A 7,684-nucleotide genomic window follows, 5' to 3' on the forward strand; every position below is an offset into this window, starting at 1 on the left:
TGAACCAGTGGATGGAAGATCTGTGCATGTGTGTGTGTGTGTGTGTGTTTGTGTGTGTATGCATGAGCGTGCATGCCTGTTTCCCTCTCTCTCTGTCACTCTGCCTATCAAATAAATAAATCTTTTAAATATATATAAAGGCACCAGTCAGATTGGATTAGGATCCACACCAATGACCTCATTTTAATGTAATTACCTCCACTAGAGCTTATCTCCAACTACTTTCACATTCTTAGGCACTGGGAATTAAGGCATCAACATACGAATTTAGGGACACACACTTTTAGCCTTTTTTTTTTTTTTTTTTAAGATTTACTTATTTGAAAGGCAGAGCTACAGAAAGGCAGAAGAAGAGAGAGAGAGGGAGGTCTACCATCCGCACACTTTAGCCTTAATATCTACAAATGGTCATACTATGTTAGTTAGCTACTTCATAAAATGTCAAAATACTGAGTTCCATGTACTTTGAGGAGAAAAAAATAATTCAACATGGACATTCATTTGAATGACAGAGTTGCAGAGTTTTGTTTTTTTCTAGATGGTTGGTTTGACAATGCTGTCCAATCTGAAGTGGTTACTACTACACAGGCATGGTGCTTCCCACGATTTTACCATTTTACCTTGACTTCCTCTATTCTCTTTCTTTCACTTACCCTCATTCCCACTCTCTCAATCAGTTATCTCAGTGGACCATGGATTGTGGAGTAAAACAGTCATTTTGTTAGTCAACTGCATTTTGGATAGATTTTTTGAAAGATTTATTTACTTATTTATTTGAAAGAGTTACAGAGAGGGAGAAGGAGAGGTGTGGGGGGGTCTTCTTCCACTGGTTTACTCCCCAGTTGGCTGCAATGGCCAGAGCTGTGCTGATCCAAAGCCAGGAGCCAGGAGCTTCTTCTGGGTCTCCCATATGGGTGCAGTGGCCCAAGGACTTGGACCATCTTTTACTGCTAGGCCATAGCAGAGAGCTGGAACAGAAGTGGAGCAGCTGGGACTCGAACTGGTGCCCATGTGGGATGCCAGCACTGCAGGCGGTGACTTTACCCAATACACCACAACACTGGCCCCTGGATGGATCTTTAGAAAGACTTCACTTTAGCTTTCTCGTTGTCAAATGTGTTTTTTAACTCAACTGTAGAAAGCATGATGTAGTATAAAGGGAAAGAGCTTTATGGCAGGAAGTCTAAGGAAAGCCATCTTTCATGACTAGGAGTAAATCCCTGGGTACAGAGATGTGTGGAAATAGTAAGTGTGTGTATAGGTAAGTGTGAGATATTCATCTCACAGTGTCTGGAATGAAACAGATGATTTAAAAAATACTGAAGGAAGGAAGAGAAGGAGGAGGGGAGGAAAATGGTATCCTGTCCAAGTTTTTTTTTTTTTTTTTTTTTGAACAAAGAAACAGATACCTGCGCTGATTTAGACCTTTGCAATGATGAAGCGCATGTAGCACTATGATTTTATTCTTCACTTAAGAGCAAATAGTACCCTGTCTTTCCAAGCTCTAATTCTAATTCTCCAAGTAGAACATGTCTTTCTTAACTTTGTTCATCATTTTCACAACTGCTGTAAATGTGGAGGAACTTTCTTAACAAATTTAAAGCATTAGACAAGTGCTAGCATTAGTACTAGCCACTACTTTCCCTTCTCTTGGTTTTGAATCTCAAGAAACTAAAACAAAATTGGGTACCAGTGAAGTGAAGTTGCCAGCATAATGCTGAGTAAACTAGGGCAATCCTTTTCCAACCCAGTGTTGTGACAGTGTGGTTTTATATTTATTTATTTAATCTATGATCTTTTAACAGATGCTGGGCTTAGTTCAGTGTCCTTCATAATGATGACTTCCTTTCCTGTAGACGAAGCACACCAAGACTAGAGAATTGTCCAGGTTCTATTACTCATTGAATGGACGGAAAGGTAGATCCACAAAAAGTGCCCTTAAATTCCTCAGTATTTGGGAAACAGCCAAATGGTTACTATAGTGGATTACAATATTGTTTGTGGTATTTGTTCCCTCTTCTTTAAAAGGTTTATACATGCTTACCCATGCCTTGTAGGTTGAGAATACTTCCCTGCCTCACTGTTTGGCTTGGACATGTGATTTACTTTGGCCAATGAAATGGGAGTAGGCATGAACTATGCCAATTGCAAACAGAAGCTTTAACTCTGATGGTGCAGTCCAGCTTGATTGCTTGTTCTTGTGTCCTTTTCCATGGGAACGTCTGTCCTAGACAGGGGCTGCTCCTTCACCTACACCGTGGGGTGAGAAAACGCGTGCGATAGAGCCACAACAGACTCATAGCCTACATATATTATGAGCAAGAAATAAATTGTTGATGTAAATTCGGAGATTGGGGGTTGGTTGTTATGAGGAAAAACTGGCTGGTATACTTATGATTTTGCTGAGATTTGCAGAGATAAAACAGGGCAGGATGTGAGTGCAAAAATATATTATACTTCAAAGCACTAATGGCTGGTTTATAAAATAAAAGAATACATAGCTGGGGGCAGGAGTTGTAGTACAGTGGGTTGTGCCACTACTTGAGATGCCCACATCCCACACTAGAGTGGCTGGTTCAAGCCTTCATTACTCCACACTTCTGATCCATTTTCCTGTTAATATGCCTGGGAGGCAGTTGGATGATGGCCCAAGCACTTGGGTTCCTGACACCAAGTGGGAGGCCTGGATGGAGTTCCTGGCTCCCTACTACAGTCTGGTCTTGCAGGCATTTGGGGAGTGAGCTAGCAGATGGAAGAGTTATCTTTCTCTGTGCCAAGCTCCCCTGCCTCCATCACTCTGCCTTTTAAATAAATAATCTTAAATCTAAAGAGAGGGGCTGGCGATGTGGTGCAGCAGGTTAAAGTCCAAGCCTGCAGCACCGGCATCCCATATGGGCGCTGGTTTGAGTCCTGGTTGCTCCACTTCGGATCCAGCTCTCTGTTTAAGGCCTGGGAAAGCAGCAGAAGATGGTCCCGGTGCTTGGGCCCCTGCACTCAGGAAGACCCGAAAGAAGCTCTAGGCTCCTGGCTTCGGATCGGCTCAGCTCCAGCCGTTGTGGCTGTTTGGGGAGTGAACCAGCAGATGGAAGACCTCTCTCTTGTTCTCTCTCTCTACCTCTCTCTGTAACTCTATGTTTCAAATAAATAAAATAAATCTTAAAAAAAAAACTTTTTAAAAAAGAATACGTAGCATAATATTTGTTGAAGACAGTATCTTAGAAGCAAGATTATGGTAACACAAATATATGCCAAATGCCTGCAAGAAATTATGGAGAATGCATTTGTAGCAGAGCAGTTTTTAGTATAGACGCAGTTTGTTTCAGAATTGACATCTTCCAGATTTTTGAGTTGTGTAAAAATTTTATATGTGTATGTGTAATTATCATATAAAAGGCCATTTTTATTTTTTGTACTGTAAACTCCATTTTCTATGAGTTAATATTTTGCAGGAATTTTCTATTTGTTAATATTTTGCAGGAATGTATGACTAGCTTACAGATTATAGCCCTGCATCTCAGTAGGCTTCGTGCTAAACACTTAAGAGGTACAAATATTAAAAGGAGACAATTGAAGCACTGTGCCAACACTTGAGCCTAGACTAATACCTCGCATAGAATAGCTGCCTAAAAATCCCTTATTATAAGGGCAAGCATTTAGCCTAGTGGTTAAGATACCATTTATGATTTTTTATTTTTATTTTTATTTATTTATTTTTTTGACAGGCAGAGTGGACAGTGAGAGAGAGAGACAGAGAAAGGTCTTCCTTTGCCGTTGGTTCACCCTCCAATGGCTGCTGTGGCCAGCGCACTGCGGCCAGCGCACTGCGCTGATCCGATGGCAGGAGCCAGGTACTTATCCTGGTCTCCCATGGGGTACAGGGCCCAAGTACTTGGGCCATCCTCCACTGTACTTCCTGGCCGCAGCAAAGAGCTGGCCTGGAAGAGGGGCAACCAGGACAGAATCTGGCACCCCGACCGAGACTAGAACCCGGTGTGCCGGCACTGCAAGGTGGAGGATTAGCCTAGTGAGTCGCGGCGCCGGCCCTGATTTTTAGTACTATAGAGTCTAGGTAAGGTAAGTGCTATGTTTGTACTGAGATCTCTTTGCTGTTTGCTTAATTTTGAATTGTATCCCATCTTATCCCATAAAGACTCTGGGCCAGCTCACTCTGGGGGACATGTCTCAGACAAGTCACTCTCTTTTTTCTTTGTCTACTTTCCTGCACAGAATCATAAGGGTAAGAAGAAAATGTCTAAAATGCTTTGAGAATGTTTGCACTTTAATTATATTCCATTGCCCTTTTTGTCTGTGTTTGTGCAATGTTTTAGCTATTATTGTCCTTGTAATCAAACTCAAAGCCCCCTCTGTTGTTCTCCTGTTCCATTCTGTATCTTATGCTGGGGCATGCCTAGGAGAGGAAGACTCCAATTCACAATTCATAGTTTAGATAGCTATGTTGGATGACAATGAGTTGAGAAAACAGCCTTTGAAATTTGAGCTTGTCTCTCTCATGTATGTTACAAATATCCTCACATTCTTGTCACTTTAAAAATTATTTTATTTATGACCGGCACTGTGGCTCTCTCGGCTAATCCTCCACCTGCGGTGCTAGCACCCCAGGTTCTAGTCCTGGTTGGGGCACCGAGTACTAGTCCCGGTTGCTCCTCTTCCAGTCCAGCTCTCTGTTGTGGCCCAGGAGTGCAGTGGAGGATGGCCCAAGTGCTTGGGCCCTGCACCGCATGGGAGACCGGGAGGAAGTATCTGGCTCTTGGCTTCGGATCTGGGCAGCACCAGCTGTGGCAGCCATTAGGGGAGTGAACCAATGGAAGGAAGACCTTTCTCTCTGTCTCTCTCTCACTGTCTATAACTCTCTCTCTGTCTCTCTCTCTAACTCTTCCTGTCAAATAAATAAATAAAAATAAAAAAATTATTTTATTTATTCTATTTGAAAGTCAGAGAGAGAGAGAGATGGGGGTGGAGGAGACAGAGGTCATCTGCTGATTTACTCCCAAATACCTGAAAGCCAGGGCAGGGTCAGGTCAAAGCCAGGAGCCAGGAGCCAGGATCCTCGTGTGGATCTCCCCCATGAGTGGCAGGGACACAGCTGAATCATCACCTGCTGCCTTCTAGAGTGGGCATTAGCAGAAAACTGGAATTGGAAGCAGAGCTGGGACTCAAACTCAGGCACTCTGATTTGAGATGTGGACACCCCACCAGGGGTGTCTTTTAACTGCTATGCCAAATATCCACCCCTGTCACTTTGTTAAAGGTAGTTCTGTCATAGAAAAGTATACTCTTTCATGGTATTAAGTTTATTATTGTTTATAAAGATTTATTTTATTTATTTGAAAGTCAGAGTTACACAGAGAGAGAAGAAGAGGCAGAGAGAGAGAGAGGTCCTCCATCTGCTGGTTCACTCAAAAAATATGGAAGGCTTCACGAATTTGCATGTCATCCTTGCACAGGGGCCATGGTAATCTTCTCTGTATCGTCCCAATTTTAGTATATGTGCTGCTGAAGTGAGCTCAAGTTCATTATTAATTTTTTTTGGACAGGCAGAGTAGACAATGAGAGAGACAGAGAGAAAGGTCTTCCTTTTCCATTGGTTCACCCCCCAGTGGCCGCTGCACTGATCTGAAGCCAGGAGCCAGGCGCTTCTCCTGGTCTCCCATGGGGTGCAGGGCCCAAGCACTTGGGCCATCCTCCACTGCCTTCCTGGGCCACAGCAGAGAGCTGGACTGGAGGAGGAGCAACTGGGACAGAATCCGGCGCCCCGACCGGGACTAGAACCCGGTGTGCCAGCGCCTCAGGTGGAGGATTAGCCTATTGAGCCGTGGCGCCGGCCTCATTATTTTTTAATAGATGGCTTCCACACCAGAAAGGAATTCCCTTTATGGAGATTATCAACAAACACATCCACCATTTTTACATATTATGGTTTCAAATTTTACCTTTAAGATTTTTTATCTATGAAGAATTTATTGGAGGTAAAATGCAAGGTTAAAATCAGCTTAAGCTGAACTTACTTTGCAAATGGCTAGCCAGTGGTTCCACCACCATGTGTAGCACTGCCTTTTTTTCCCACCCCTTCAAGTAGCTTTTACTGCCTTCACCTGATCCACACTCACTGAATGACTAATGCTGACCAGTTTGGGTAGAGGGTAGATGATGACAGTGATGTACAATTAGAGCAGAAGCTACTGATTAGCTATGGAATGGAGAGAAATCGAGAAGGCCCAATATTACATGCCTTGATTCAAGCGATTATTCAGATACGCCCCATCTTGGGTGCTGGGTGGAGCTGCTCAACCACCGCTGGCCTCCCTGAGAGCATTTCCTTTATTCTTATCTGGAAGTTCTAGCCCACATGATCCCTTTTTGGATTGGTGCACTGAGCACAAACACTTTGCAAGTTGTTTTCATAAATCGCTCTTGCAGGCTACTCACAATCATCTCAACAGATGCAGAAAAAGCACTCAACAATATCCAACAGCATTTCCTAACAACAACTCTTAAAGCACTTTGGATATAGAAGGAAATTTCTTCAACATAATAAAGGCCATTTATAAAAAGCCCACAGATAACATCATAATCAATGGGAAAAGGGAAAGCTTTTTCTTTAAGACCCGATACAAGATAAGGACATCTATTTTTGCTACTTTTATTCAACATAGTTAAAAAGACTAGCCAGAGAAAAGGTATCTAAATCAGAAATAAATGAAAGTATCATTGTTTACAGGTGACAAGATCCTATATGTAGAAAAGTCCAATGACTACACACACACACACACACACACACTCACACTGTTAGAACTAATAAAGGAATTCAGTAAAATTATAGTATTCAAAATCAACATACAAAAACCATTTGCACTTCTTTTTTTAATGACCTAGCAAAGAGAGAAATTAGGAAAACAATCTCACAGTACTATAAAAAAGTAAAATACAGAGTAACGAAGTTAACCAAGGAGGTGAAAGATCTATACACTGAAAACTAAAGCACTGATGAAAGCAATTGAAGATGACACAAGTAAACAGAAATAACATGCTCATGGACTGTTAAAACATCCTACTACTCAAAGGAGTATAAATCCCAACAAAATTCTAATGGTATCTTTTCACAGAACTAGAAAAAACAATTCCAAAATTTGTACGTAACCACAAAAGACTCCAAATAGCCAAAGCAATCATAAGAAAGCAAAACAAAATTGGAGGCATCATACTCTCTAATTTCAAATTTAATACAAAGCTATACTAATCAAAACAGTATGGTACTGTATAAAAACAGTCACAGGTCAATAGAACAGAATAGGAAGCTGAGAAAAACCCAAGACTATGATCAGCTAATTATTGACAACAGCACTAGGAAGACAATAGAGAAAAGAAAGTCTCATCAATAAATGGTGTTGAGAAAACAGGATATTCACATGTGAAAGAATTAAAGGATCCCTTACAACATACATGAAAATCAACTCAAAATAGATGGAAACCAGAAAGCACAAACTCTTAAAGAAAACACTGAAGAGAGCTCCTTCACACTGGCTTTGGCAATGGTTTTTTGTATGTGACACCAAAAGCTCAGGCAACCAAAGTAACAAGGTTCTGCACAGCAAAGGAGACCATCAACAATAGGAAAGACAGCTTACAAACTGGGAAAAATATTTGTGAAATATATACCTGATAA

General features: G+C 41.6%; 1 non-coding gene across 1 annotated transcript; it reads right to left on the minus strand.

Moving 5' to 3' along the window:
• Positions 1–5,420: 5,420 nt before the first annotated feature.
• Positions 5,421–5,527, minus strand: LOC127483607 (U6 spliceosomal RNA). The gene has a single exon (XR_007910048.3). It is a non-coding gene; the product is annotated as a U6 spliceosomal RNA (small nuclear RNA).
• Between the last annotated feature and the right edge of the window lie 2,157 nt (positions 5,528–7,684).

Source organism: Oryctolagus cuniculus, chromosome 13 (assembly GCF_051225735.1).
Source record: "Oryctolagus cuniculus isolate XC-2025 breed Fujian yellow rabbit chromosome 13, ASM5122573v1, whole genome shotgun sequence".
NCBI lineage: Eukaryota > Metazoa > Chordata > Mammalia > Lagomorpha > Leporidae > Oryctolagus > Oryctolagus cuniculus.